The sequence below is a fragment of the Lampetra planeri genome, chromosome 30 (genome assembly GCF_965212315.1).
Source record: "Lampetra planeri chromosome 30, kcLamPlan1.2.h2, whole genome shotgun sequence".
Taxonomy (NCBI): domain Eukaryota; kingdom Metazoa; phylum Chordata; class Hyperoartia; order Petromyzontiformes; family Petromyzontidae; genus Lampetra; species Lampetra planeri.
This window is the reverse complement of record NC_136136.1, coordinates 2,670,279-2,683,965: the sequence shown is the minus strand read 5'-3', so window position 1 is coordinate 2,683,965 and position 13,687 is coordinate 2,670,279.

The following is a 13,687-nucleotide window of genomic DNA, read 5'->3' as shown; positions in this document are numbered from 1 at the left end:
ACTCGGATGTTTGTTTTTCCAAACATCTGGCTAGTTTACAGTTACTCCCGCAATGTACGGTATTTTGATCGTTTTAATTACTTGGGCAGTTTCAGTGCTCGTGTTATTTGATTTGGTTTTGGCATCCAATGCCCTGTTGATTTGTGCATCATAGAAACCGTTCATTTGCAGCGCTTCTTTAACATGTTGAATTTCACTTCTCAGACTGTCATCATCTGACACTTTGTTAGCTCGATGAATGAGCGTCTTGATAAGAGCAGATTTCTCTGCGGGGTGATGGTGTGACTGCATTCAGATAGGCGTCAGTATGCGTTTGGTAAATGCTGTGTGTTATTTTACCATTTAGACCCCGTCCAAGCAGAATATCCAGAAATGGTAAAGTTCTGTCAGCGTCTACTTCCATGGTGAACTGGATGGATGGGTTTTGCGAGTTGAGATGATTTAGAAATTCGTTAAGTGTATCTTTGCCGTGTGGCCAGACCACCAATGTGTCATCCACATATCTAAACCAAGCAGAGGGTTTTAGTGTGTTTGAAGCTATTGCTTTTGTTTGAAAATCTTCCATGTACAAATTCGCTAGCACAGGAGACAAAGGAGAGCCCATTGCTGCTGCTTCCTTTTTTTTTTATAGAAGTCACCTTTCCACGAGAAATAGGTGTTCTTTAGACAGTGTTCAGCTAGTCTTGGGATATCTTTGGCGAAACCTTTGTTCGTTACCAGAGTGTCGAGTAGTTCAATTGACTCGTTGACCGGAACCCTCGTGAACAGATAAGTTACATACAAACTTAAGCTTAATATCTTTAATTATAGTCTTGGTTCTTTCGGTAAAGTCACGTAGAAGGGAAATAATAAAATAATAAAAAGAAAACAAAATTCTCACGACGTTTCAGACCGCATTCCATTCTCGTTCTCTCCCCCCTCCTCCGTTCCGACGGACTTATCCGTCTGAACAACCGCCAGTTGCTGTCCGTGGTGCTGACGTTAAGAAAAAAACCGCCACTTTTTTCAAATTTTCTTGCTGTGGTTTTCACACCTGATGATTGCTTGTGTTGCAATCGAAACGTCGTGAGAATGTTATTGTTTTATTTTTATCATTTTATTATTTCCCTTCTACATGACTTTACCGAAAGAACCAAGAATATGAATCCCTGCAGTCACGAAAGCTTTAAATCGAAATCTTTAATTATATTTACGAGATGTTTAGAGTTTTTTTTATGAACTAAGAGGTTCTACCGATGCCGGTTTGTATTTGTTTCATTACGTATTGTGCTAATTTGTATGTGGCAGAGACTATTGTACTATGGGTCTTAATGGGACATCAGGTTTGTGAATTGTTGCTCGCCCATAAAGGCTTGGTGGTTTTGATGCCCTTGGTTTGATCAGGTTTTGCTCTTCCTTGGGAATTGATGGCTTGGGCAATGACTGCCGTTGTTTTACGTTCCAAGGTGCTGGTTGGGTCTCGTTTAATTTTAAGGTAGGTACCTTCATCGAGTAAATCTTTGATTTTATTATCGTAGTCCTCACGGGGCATCACAACAGTTTTTTTTATAGTCTATCCTTATCCTTATGCGTGACTATTGTTTATAAATTGGATTTCATGGCGACTTTGGCACTCATTTGATACTGTGCCCATGTCTGCATGGCTTTTTTTGTTTGCCAACAAGTTAACAATGGTATGCAATTTTGACTCTCTGTCTTATCCAAGAATGCACCTTTGTGTACCCTCAATATACAAAAAAATATCTATTATTTTGCAACTCGCAGATGGCAGTGAGGCAGTTTTTACGAACATGTTATCTCCAATTTATGATTTTGCTTGATTGACAGGTAAGGTTAGTCCTCGCATAAAGTTGCATTTTGGAACGTGGAAAATGTCTTAACCATTTTTTTGTGTTTGCCCATCCTAATATATTTGATGCTTGACTTATAACTGGACTAAGGACAAATAGACATCTTTAAATAAATCAGTTATAGTGTGATGGCGACAATGAAGGATGTTTCACAGATGCGTCCAGTGCATCCCAGGTTTCCTGTCGACGACAAAGACATTGCTTAGACAATAACGATAACCGCGACTTTATTTCCACGGTGGTGGCATCGTATTACCCGCATTTATCCATGCATGCATGGTACGGTGCCTCGAGAGAGCTGTTCTTAAGATCACGTGCGCAATGAGATGTATGGTTCCCTAAGATGAATTCAAGTATAAAAAGCACTTGCCATTTGGAGACACAAACAAAGAGGCCCTGGAGGTTTTTCTGGCCCCACAGGCATTCCCATCGTTTCGCCTCTCCCATTTATCTTCTTTCACCCCTCTCCATCTCTCATCACAGCTTTTCGGCAAAAAGACCATACGCCAACGCACGTGCAAGACTTATTTTAGCTCGACCGTTTATTATTTTAAAATATCGCTTGGCCTTGATGCTTAACGAAGATAGACTGGCATGAGTGACGAGGCAGCCACCCGTGTTATGTGGACACAAAAGTGTTGCCGCGAAATGTTTCTTAAATCTGTTGGTCAGAAATATTTGTAATTTCTTGTTTTATCAAAACGAAGTGTTTTTTTTAATATATACACATTTACTCGTGAGAATACGTGAACACGTTTGAACAACCACTTTATTGTACAGTATTTCATGGATCTGGACATTTTCCTTTGCTTCAAATGATGACAAACACATCAATCCATGTGACTTTTAAAAGAAGAATGAGAGGAAGTCTCATTTATCATTCTGTATGGACCACTTTGCTTTCATGGCACTTTTTGGAGAGTGCTATGTACCTTCCCAAGCAACATAAAGAACGTATATTAATAGGTTTTACCCCTTTATGGCATGTTCTGTTTACGTGACAACCCTTGCTAGTTGGCTGTGTCGGGTGGTGGCGGGTTTTAACGACACATTAATATATTTACGCGATCAAACCCCCAAAAATACCACTATATTATGGATTATATTAATTGAAGAAAGTCTACGTGTTATACAGAGCATGTTTTTCTTTGCATGTTCGCCACAAGTATGTGTGGTTAATGCAGACATGACTCCTTGCAAAAGGTTTCTGTTTGGTGTTTGGACATCTGAACACAACTGTTTTATTGTCAGAAAGGGTGAAACCTATTCTTATACTTCTATACTTGCAAGAAAGGTCCCATGTTGTAACATAACGAACGGTGCTCAATAGCACTGGGTAAATGTATTACTTACAACAGTTTGATTAAATACAACATATTTTAGTGGGAAAAAAAATTAACAGACCTTGACCGAAGAATACTAAAGCATGTGCACTATTTTGATGGAGAGATGATAGATTTGAGATTTTACCAAAGAGATATGCCCTCCAGGTCAAAGGGCCACAACAGTTCCCCCTTCCTCGTTGCAATAGGCACATCATAGACCGCCTGAAGTGCAGCCATTCAAGCAGCATGTGCGTACAAAAGTCATCCCAACTGCATGCGCCCACAGATAAAGTCTAAAAGAGCTGCGATTTGCCCAAAAAGAGAGAGAGCAACGGATAAACTCTGTTCTGTCTTCCCAAAAACAATAATGAGCCACCCATTGCCAAATACGAAAAGATCAAGGACGTTTCGCTGCACATGATGTTGCGAGCTTCTTGGGAAATAAATTCAGATACTGGCATGGAGGTTTCTCTCCATGCGCTTGCGACTACTTCAGAATTTAATTCAGAACGTCCCAGTACGTGGATCAAAACGTTCGGGAGTCGTCCAGAGCAAACACCGAAATGCACATCGGAGAGAGCTGTAGTCAGCGCAACCGCAAACACTCGTGCAAAAATATTCTCTTCTCCTCGACGCTATTTGAAATGGAAACACATCTGCAGAGAGAGAGTGCGTGCGTGCGTGCGTGCCACAGGGTACGAGCATCGATCCTCGCTTAAGTGGGTCCCACGTTCTTGCAATGCTGACAATGCTTGTGGCCAGAATGGAAGGCACTTGTGTTGGAGGCGATGCATGACCCGCTGGAGTGTGGACAATGGCACCGATAATGCACGTGCTTCAAGTATGTGTCTTTTACATTTTTTTTGTAATGTGTGTATATAGATATAAAACAAGGAATTGGACGTGGTTCAACAAACAAGCCAATGTTAAAATACGTAATTAAATTTAATATCGCATTCGACATAATGTGAACAAAAATAACCGGTACAAAATTTCGCGAGCGAGCGACAAGATGTCTTCATGCACCCAATGAGCAAGTCATGTGAGTGCCAAGCTTATGGTATATCCACGTGCGTTAAAAATACACTTTGAACCCAACCCTTACGATATGCGTACAGTCGGCCTGCACACATCACCTGACTCCCCCCCCCCCCCCGTCAAGACTGCAATGCCCATGAAGCTGTTCCCCGTCGCTTAGCGAGGGTTTTCATTCCTTTTTTTTAAGAAGACATTGGATGGTTTTACCAAACAACTGTGGAATCCATTAAAGATTAATGAATTCCTTAAAGACTAAAGGAGCATCTCAGGAGCCTGTTTGTTTGTTTCAGAGGAAATTGAGGTCTCTGCCCAGAAATGGTCTGAGAAAATTGTTTGTGTTTGTGTACAGAGCCCTCTGGTCTTCAGGCCAGTAAAATGCAGTTAATCTGAAGGATTTATTTATACACATTTTACGAATGTATTAAGCGTGAAAGGCATGTTCGCACAAACGTGCATATAGAGCGGATGCTTTCAGCGTCGTAGTTCATCGCAATTTTAAGTGGGATTAAAAATAAATGACAAGAAAGCAAATATTTCGAACAATTATCTTGTCATGGAACACGAAATATTCATATATTATATAATCCAAACAACATCTGGGGGTATTCAGATCACACGTCGCTGCAATGGTGTGTGCAACTCTCCAGGCTGTGTTAGTCTCAGCACCTTTAGAGTAATGTCCTTCTCTCCAAACCGGGCCCCCTCTCCTCCCCTTCCCAAAAAAAAATGGTGTTTGAGTTTGATTCCATCATATGCATCTTGATTGTCCAGAAAAGCAGAAGATAAGACATTCTTATTTTTAGATTCAGCTGGGAGTCTCTCGAGGTATATCTATTTTGCAAAGAGCGTCTCGGTATAATGAGCAGTGGCCCTTTATTTAGAACCAGATGAGAGCCAATTCCGATACAATATCTTGTTTGCAAAGTAGACCTGGTTGTATGCCTTATAGCAACACGGCAAATGAAAAATCAGCAGAACGCTTAACAAGCGCACGGCAAAATGTCCCTGCTGCTCCAGCGGAGGGCTTCGTCTGGAGAGGCTGTGATGTCCATTGATTGGGGATTGAAAGACGCTTTGCAACAATGCCCATATTCTGAGAAAGCCATGAGAGTCCAAACAGGATCTTGATCTGAGAGTGGAACCGCAAGATTTTAAGAGCGTCTCAGGATCTAATACAGAGATTAATTGTGGATGACAAGATGATTACTAAATGATAATTCCTCTCTAATGCACATTTTATGGGTCTCAAATAGTGTAACGGCATGAGGCAATTATAGTATTTTTTTCTTATTCCTTTTGTGATGGCATGTTATTTTTCAAACATTTTTTTCATGCTAAATATTTCGAAGAGTTCAGGCCATCATATAAATAAACCGTAATATAAGACAGCCGAGGATATAAAATGTGAGAAATATATGTTTTTTTATATCTTACTGAAATTTTGATGGCCAAGGAAAGCAATTATTTTTAACAGTCTCTAATGCTGAAGTTTTGACCGCTTTGTTAAATTTTAAAAGAAACGCGTTAAGTCCTTTTATTGATTTAGTGGCCGTTTATTGTCCAGAGCAGAGGCAAACGCTGTAATTAAAATTTAATCCATTTCTAATTGTCAGATTTGAAAATACAGTAATCCAGATTATTTCTCCATTCAACACCACTGTGTAATTTATCTGAATTAATAGTGACCTTTACATTGTGCCTTCTCTGGAGTGTGGCCTTCACAATTCATTAATGGTCATAATAAAAAAAATATAGGAAAACCATAAAACCGTGCAAATGGAATCGTTGTGGCTCTCTGATGCGTTTTCAGGTTGTACCACGTGTCGTTCTGCACGACGCCCGACGTTTCACTCCACGTGCTCCGCATGCTGGGGGCTCCTTCTGGAACTGAGGAAGCTCCGAGAACGTGGAGCGAAACGTCGGACATCGTGCCGAACACCACGTGGCACAATCTGAAAACACATCGGAGAGTTATGCAACACCACCGCGGTCTTGGAATCTTTACCAAAAATGTCTCTACATTGAACGCGGTGGGTATTGCAAGGGTTTAAGCCCTATCCTTCGTTACGGATGATCAAGGTATTCACAGCTGTATGTTTCATGTACTTTCTTTTCATTGCATTCATGAGCAGATAATCAAAATCACAGGGCAATATAAAATCTGGTGACATGCAACATTTTCCACTTCACGTAATTGTTTTTAAAATGCAAAACTCTCATGAAATAATTTATGTGGATGCTGTAGGCAGATTATTTCGAAAGGCTTTTATTCAATTTTTTAGATGAATTCCTACTCTAATTGTTCAGAGCCTAGATTTAATTTTTGTGATGGTTTTATTTTAAAAGTATGCCCTTTATATACATAATCTAGGTTTTTTTGTTGTTGTTGAAATTCCCTTTATAGTTTGCTCTTGGCCAATGAAATTCACACGAGGATATAACAACTGTATACAATAGTCTAAGCAAGGCCCATTTACAGACAAGATGAAACCACGTCGATCAAAGAAGCAGTGACCTGGTGGAAAGTCAACGGTCAATGTGTGTATCTGCTAAAGCAAACTTAGCGCGGCGCTCTTCCCCAGTAGTGGAAATTCCATGATCCTGTGGAAAGTCTGCATTGGGGCGGCGGCGCAGCGGTTTATGCACTGCGCGATGACTTCAACGGCATGAGTTAAATTGCCAGCTATGGCTTAACATCAGGGACGAGTGATATCTGAACCGGTCCTGCCCCCCCCCCTCCTCTCCACTTCACGAACATGCATTGAACAGTATGGCGAAATGTGGGGTCAAACAACCCCCAGGACCGAAATGGCATGAGGAGGCCTTCATCCAGTAGTGGATTCAAAAACAGGTTTACTTTCGTAAAAAATGAACATGTAGGTAAAGCGGTTTTCTGGATCTCTACTTATAAAAAATGTTATCCTTATGCTTCTATTTAAAGCTTTCGTGACTGCAGGGATTCATCTTCTTGGTTCTTTCGGTAAAGTCACGGAGAAGGGAAATAATAAAATAATTAAAATACAACATAATCAAATAATTCTCACGACGTCTGAATGACGCTGTCTTTCTGACAGACATGTTCTTCACCTGAGGACGGCTGCTTGCGTTGTGGAAAGACAGTGTCATTCAGACGCTGTCTTTCCGACAGACCTGTTCTTCACCGGAGGACGGCTGCTTGCGTTGTGGCCGAAACGTCGTGAGAATTATTTATGTTTTATTTTTATTATTTCCCTTCTACGTGACTTTACCGAAAGAACCAAGAAGATGTATCCTTATGTTGTTCTTCCATCAGCCTCTTCGCTATTGTCCAAAAAACATTGTTTTAAGCAAGCAAACTCTGGACCGGTTTCAACATTCGGGATCTCATCAGCAGGGTCAGGCTATTGTTTTGGCAAGTCTCCGGTTTGTTGTGGGGACAAAAGGCTTTTCTCAATCACCTGTCTCGATGGAAGTGACGGTGAATAAAACATTACTTGCAGTTTGTTTGTGCAACAGTGCATGTAGCATGCAACAAGAGACGATTTCTGACAAATTCGTACCACATTGCCCATGCCTCCTTTAGTTATAAACAGTGTATGGATATAAGGTGATATTAAGTGGTTTCCATAGTAACGATACCAGGTCACCTATTCAACTCTGCCAAGGACTCATGGCCCATGCAGCGATATATTTTTTAAGCACACTCATAAAATATTTACAGGTAACTTGTAAACTAAATAGTCTTGAAACGGATTGTCTATAAAATGGCGTGTATGAGAGTATGAAGGCACTTTAATGTTTTTTGGAGGGGAAAAATCACGTAATATATTTTTCATAAATCTTCTCTGTTACTTTTGTGTGTACTAGCATCGTAAAATAAATGATGACAAGCGGCATTTTTTTTAGTTTATATGAATTATCCTGATACTGTACTAGAGTTAGCTATTATAGTGTTTGTCTAAACAAAATTATGTATGGTATATTACTTTTATAACATAATTGTATGAAATATTTATAAAAAAAATTGCTGATGACCACTTTCATACAACTTTTTTCCAACGAAATATGTATAATGGAAAATAGAATAAAATAAAGTTCGATTTAAAGCTTAGCAGTGTTCATTAGGACGCTGTCTTTCCGACAGCTCTGTTCTTCACCTGAGGACAGCTGCTTGTGTTGTGCCAAAACGTCGTGAGAATTTAATTATGTTTTATTTTTATTATTTTATTATTTTCCTTTTACGTAACTTTACCGAAAGATCCAATAATATAATCAAGTACCTTGATAAACAACACAGAACTATAATACGTGTGCAATTGTCATAATGGTGCAACTTGAACGTAATGAAAGGTTTTATGTAACAAAATTGGCTTCGTTGCAATAGGCTCGAAGTTACATGGAAGACAACTTCGTAATTTCATTGTGGTATGCAAGGCTTAAACATGTAATTTATATATCCTTATTAGAAAACAAACCAACAGGCATCCTCAGTTTAACTTTTAATACAACCCTTTTTAAATAGTGTGTAAAATTGTGTTCAGTAATTTCTAAATTGCATATTGAGTGCCCACTTAATGCAGGACTTGTGCATAAAATACAGGAAATCTGATGCTTTGGCTTTTATATAATCCAGTCACTGCAGCAACAACAAAAAGGCATGAAAACTTCAAGTTGGGCAGTGTAGCACTTATTGTAAAAGCACTTCACACCCCCTACCTTCCACTCGATAGACGCAGTGCTTTGACATGCATGCCAGACACAAGACTGCCGCCGTGCATGTTGCGCAGGTTACCAAGGCTTACCGAGAGTCACGGCCACACTTATCCCTCTGTCCGATCTCACAGAGGGCACTTTGTGATGTGCTATGAAGAAGAGGCATTGCCCAAAACGTCGCCTGTTATATACTTATCCTTCAAATGCGGTGTTATTGATTAATGCGTGGAATTTGTTGACTTGTATTGCTGTGTGGCAATGCAGTATCATCAAAAAATATTGTGGAAATCTGTCTCCTTGGCGTTACGTTTCCCACCTGGGGCTCGCGGAACCCCATCGAGTGCTCCTCTTGCATCTACCGAATCGCCCCTGAGCTCACGGGTTCTACATCACTTTAAACAAAAAATACGTGAACAAAAAACACAACCCGTAGGCACGTGCCCCAGAAAATAAATATTCAACGAGGCCCTCCTTGAGCACTGCGACTCTCCCACGTATGACAGAGAACAAAGCTACTCTGCAGACCGGTCCCTCTTTGTCTCACCAATATCCCCCCCCCCCCACCACCACCACCGCAACCAGCCACGTAACCACCCACAGCTCAATACAATTTGGATTTACACTGCGTCTACATGTGACCAAATACCACCGATTATGTTTATGAATAAACGTTTTTTTACGTGATGTTTTTTTTTCTTCATCATTTAAACGTGGATCACTATCGTGGGTAATGTGTTGTATATGGGATTATACATCAGCCGTTGTGGCCAATACATATTGGCATTAGAGACTCGACTATAAATCAAGAATTTATGCATGACTGCACAAGAATGCATTGCACATGTGCTGATTCTCAGCTCATGACTTAAGAGTCACAGGGAGGTCAAGGCGAGCCACACCGAAATGCAATTGGTGCCTTCTGTACGCTCCAATAGTAGCCCGGTCAAAACCCAGAGCTCCAGAACCATGGACAGCGCCACTAACAAAAGCCGGGGCTGACCTTTGAGTCCATAATATTGGTGGGAGGCCACACTCGATACCATTACTTTTGGCCCAAAGGACATCGGTTGCAGCCCTAGTAGATAGAATAAATATTTAAATTTAAATTGTTGTTGTTGTTGGCCTCAGGGTAATAGCGTTGAGTGCATGCTGCATTTGCAATGAATATAAATGCTGCATATGGACACTGGGTTGATGAGTTTGCACTGGGTTGATGGTTTATTCCGTAAGGCTGTGGAGCACTGTTATCAACTCACATTGTAGCCTGTATAGAAATATACTACGAGAAGTCATTGTACAAGAGTGGGACATTGAGTGTTCAGGTCAAAGCAAAACAAACGTTTGAAAAATAATAATAAGTTTAACCCTTTCTGGAAATAAAACGTTGAGATGTTCAAACACCAAATATATACCTTTTTGCAAAGAATCAGACACCTTTTGGAGGAAAGGTTGAAAAAAAAATGAAGCTATGAATTGTTTAAAGATTTTATACAAGTATTATGGTTGATCAGGTCTACATTGTAAAAATAAATATTTCACGTGAACACTTTTCTTATTTTAAATATAAAAAAATGTACGTCCATGAAAAAAGTGCATTTTAATACTTGGAGTGTAACGATTAATCGACCCCTACCCCTGAAACCCCCTTTCCCAGTGACTCGATTATTGCAATGTAGGGATTATCATTCTAGTCACGATTACTTTTCTTGCTTTTGTTTGTAATACATCTTTATTGGGATTTTCACATGTCCGGCACTTACAGAAAAGGGGAATACTCGGAGGGTATGGTGGAAGGAGGGGGGGTGGAGGAAACGATTTATGAGTTGGGTCCTCTGGGGAGTCACGATTCTTTTTTTAACATCAAGGTGAACGGTGGAGCCCTTAGTGGCAGCAAAGGTGAGAATATCTCATTACATACGACACACGTGACTACAGTAACGGAGGGTTTTCCGCACTCCAAATTTCGCGATTACCAATTTAAATCCTCCCCATTGAAGCACAAAATAACTCGTTCCACGCTGCACGTGCCTGATGCTTGTTAAACACGGCCCACGTGACAAGCCAAGCAATTAACGATAAGTCACGTGGAACGCGCGTGCGCGCACACACACCGAGCTCTCAATCTTAATTTTTACCGGCTCTCTATAAATGCAGGCTGTGTTCATTCCTCGCCGGGTTACGTGTGATACATTTAACAATCATCAGGTGCGTTCAGCGTCGAACGAGTTTGATTTGTATTTGAATGGGGAGTAAATTGGTAAACGCGGAAATATGTAGCGGTGCGGATCGCGATAACTGATAACGTCTATTCGATGCGTGGTTCGTAAGCTGAAGAATCAATACTTATGGATGAATCGATTACAAGCCACTTCATTGGATGCTCGTGAAATTGCACCGAGGGATGTATTCGGCTTTGTAAACTGCAATTCAAACCTTATTTGTCAAACACAAGCAGTGCAAGATGCACTGCGTCTACGCTAGCACACACTTCACGCCGCTTAAATAATAACGCTTCATCGTGTGCCTGTTCTTTCAACGTGTGAAGTGTATTTGTTTTATTCAGAAAATCCTGGTTTGGTGATACAAAAAATAAGTGAAAAATAAACTACTGGCACATGAATCTCTATAAAAATATATATTTAAAAAATGTTTACGTGATATCATTATTATGTTCAATAGTTTATCATTTGCGCACAGAGAGAATATTTGTCTTGAGGACAGCCTTAATTGAATGCAACTAAATAGATCTTTGGGTGGAAGTACACAATATAATGGAAAGTAAAAAAAGTATCCTCGAGATATACATCCCTGCCGTTGCTATAATATAACAACATTATTTAAAAACAAATCAACAGAACAAAATAAAGTAATGTCTGTACATTTACAACCTTCTCAGTTATATCAAATACATTTACCTACCAAAGTGTGCCTACAAACACCCCTCGCATTCAAAGCATTTCCACGTGCATCAGTCGACGACTGAATAATATTAAAGCGCTACAATCCAGAAATAAAGCAGATCTTGCCACGTTGCTTGCCCAAGGCTTCAGGTCAATATGATGCAAGATTAGAAAGAAAATTAAATTTCCTCCTTTCCTAGCATTGATTTTTCTTTTTTGCTATGGCTGTGCAAGCTCAGAGAAAGAAGTGAAAAAAAAAATTAACCCGTAAAAACAAAGTTTTTCACTCTAAATCCTTTATATGCGTGGCGGCTAGAGTCCTCTCGTCCTCTGGCTTGAGATGGCTGCCACCTATGGGTCAGATGATTGTCTGGCAGCATTAAGCAATTGGTAATTAAATATGTATTTATTTTCCCCTAAAAAGTGTAAAATTTTGGAGAAAAAAATTTCACGAAAATAAATTGTCACGCACAACGAGTCTGTGTGCAAAATGTCAGCTCGATTGGATCACGGGAAGTGGGTTAAAAAACGACCGAAATATTTGCACGGTCGTAAGCAAGCAAGCAAGCACGCAAGCACGCAAGCAAGCAAGCGAACTTAATATAAAGGATTTAATAAAATAACGCAGTTGCTTACGCGTGGGGTATTTAATGCACTCGATGACCTTTCCCAATGCCACGAATTTAGGACAGAAGTTCAACTTTCCACGAAGCACTTTGTATATCGCGGTGAGCAGTCACGAGCGATGGCGTTTGTTTGATTTTTTTGTGACCGAACGAATGGAGCTCATCATTCAAACAGAAAAACCACGCACAATTGCGTTCACGTGGTTTTTTTTTCCGTGCCTTATTTTCCCTCTTCACTCGTTGCAGCTCAGCACATCTGGGATGTCTCAAACTAAACTGGCACATGCCTTTCCGAACTGGTTGGAACAGCTGTGCCAGCATACGCAGCATTACTTCGCGACAGGTCAAGATGTTAATGGGGGGCAGCACAAACTGTGCGCTCATGAAATGAAGTATAAATTTCAGCGCAAATTCTGACGGGAAGATAATTAGCATTTGTCAAAAAATATTCTTGGTTCTTTCGGTAAAGTCACGTAGAAGGAAAATAATAAAATAATAAAAATAAAACATAGTAAAATAATACAATAATAATATAATAATATTATTTTCATTATTTTATTACTTTCCTTCTACGTGACTTTACCGAAAGAACCAAGAAGATGAATCTCTGCAATCACGAAAGCTTTAAATCGAAATTGTCAAAAAATGTTTACCACATTAATTTCACGCAAATGCGCCGCGCGATCGCAGTAAGATTTCACTGTAGAAAGGTCTCCCAATCATCGTCAGCCAGGGTCAATCCACTGCTGGATGAAGGCCTCCCCTAGCCGCCGACACGTCTTTACGATCCTGCAATATGATAAACTGAATGTAGCGCTCTATTTCCTTGGTGGACAAAGTCTGATTCCATCCCTTGACTTCCACTCCATTATTGTTCTTGACCACACATGGATTTCCTGAGACATACGTGAACAACATTTACAGACAAAAAGGCAAAAATGTCCTGTATAGCCACCAACAGACTGTTGACGCAAGTGCTGTTGGCGAGCACCTATGAAGGCCGGCACGGCACACGAGGGGCTTTGGTGGCCATCACCACGCATGGCAGCCTTTGTCTCCCCACAGCAAATGTTCACACACTGCACTAGATACCCATTTGACAATGGGGAGGCCCAGGCCTGGTTCATATAATCACCACTGACGTTGGATGTGGCCGAGAATCGAAATTAGGTCGCCTTATTTGATGCGCAGTGTGCTCACCGATATGTCACCCACACAAAGACAAAGATCCCCCGTATAGCCTTAATAGACTATTG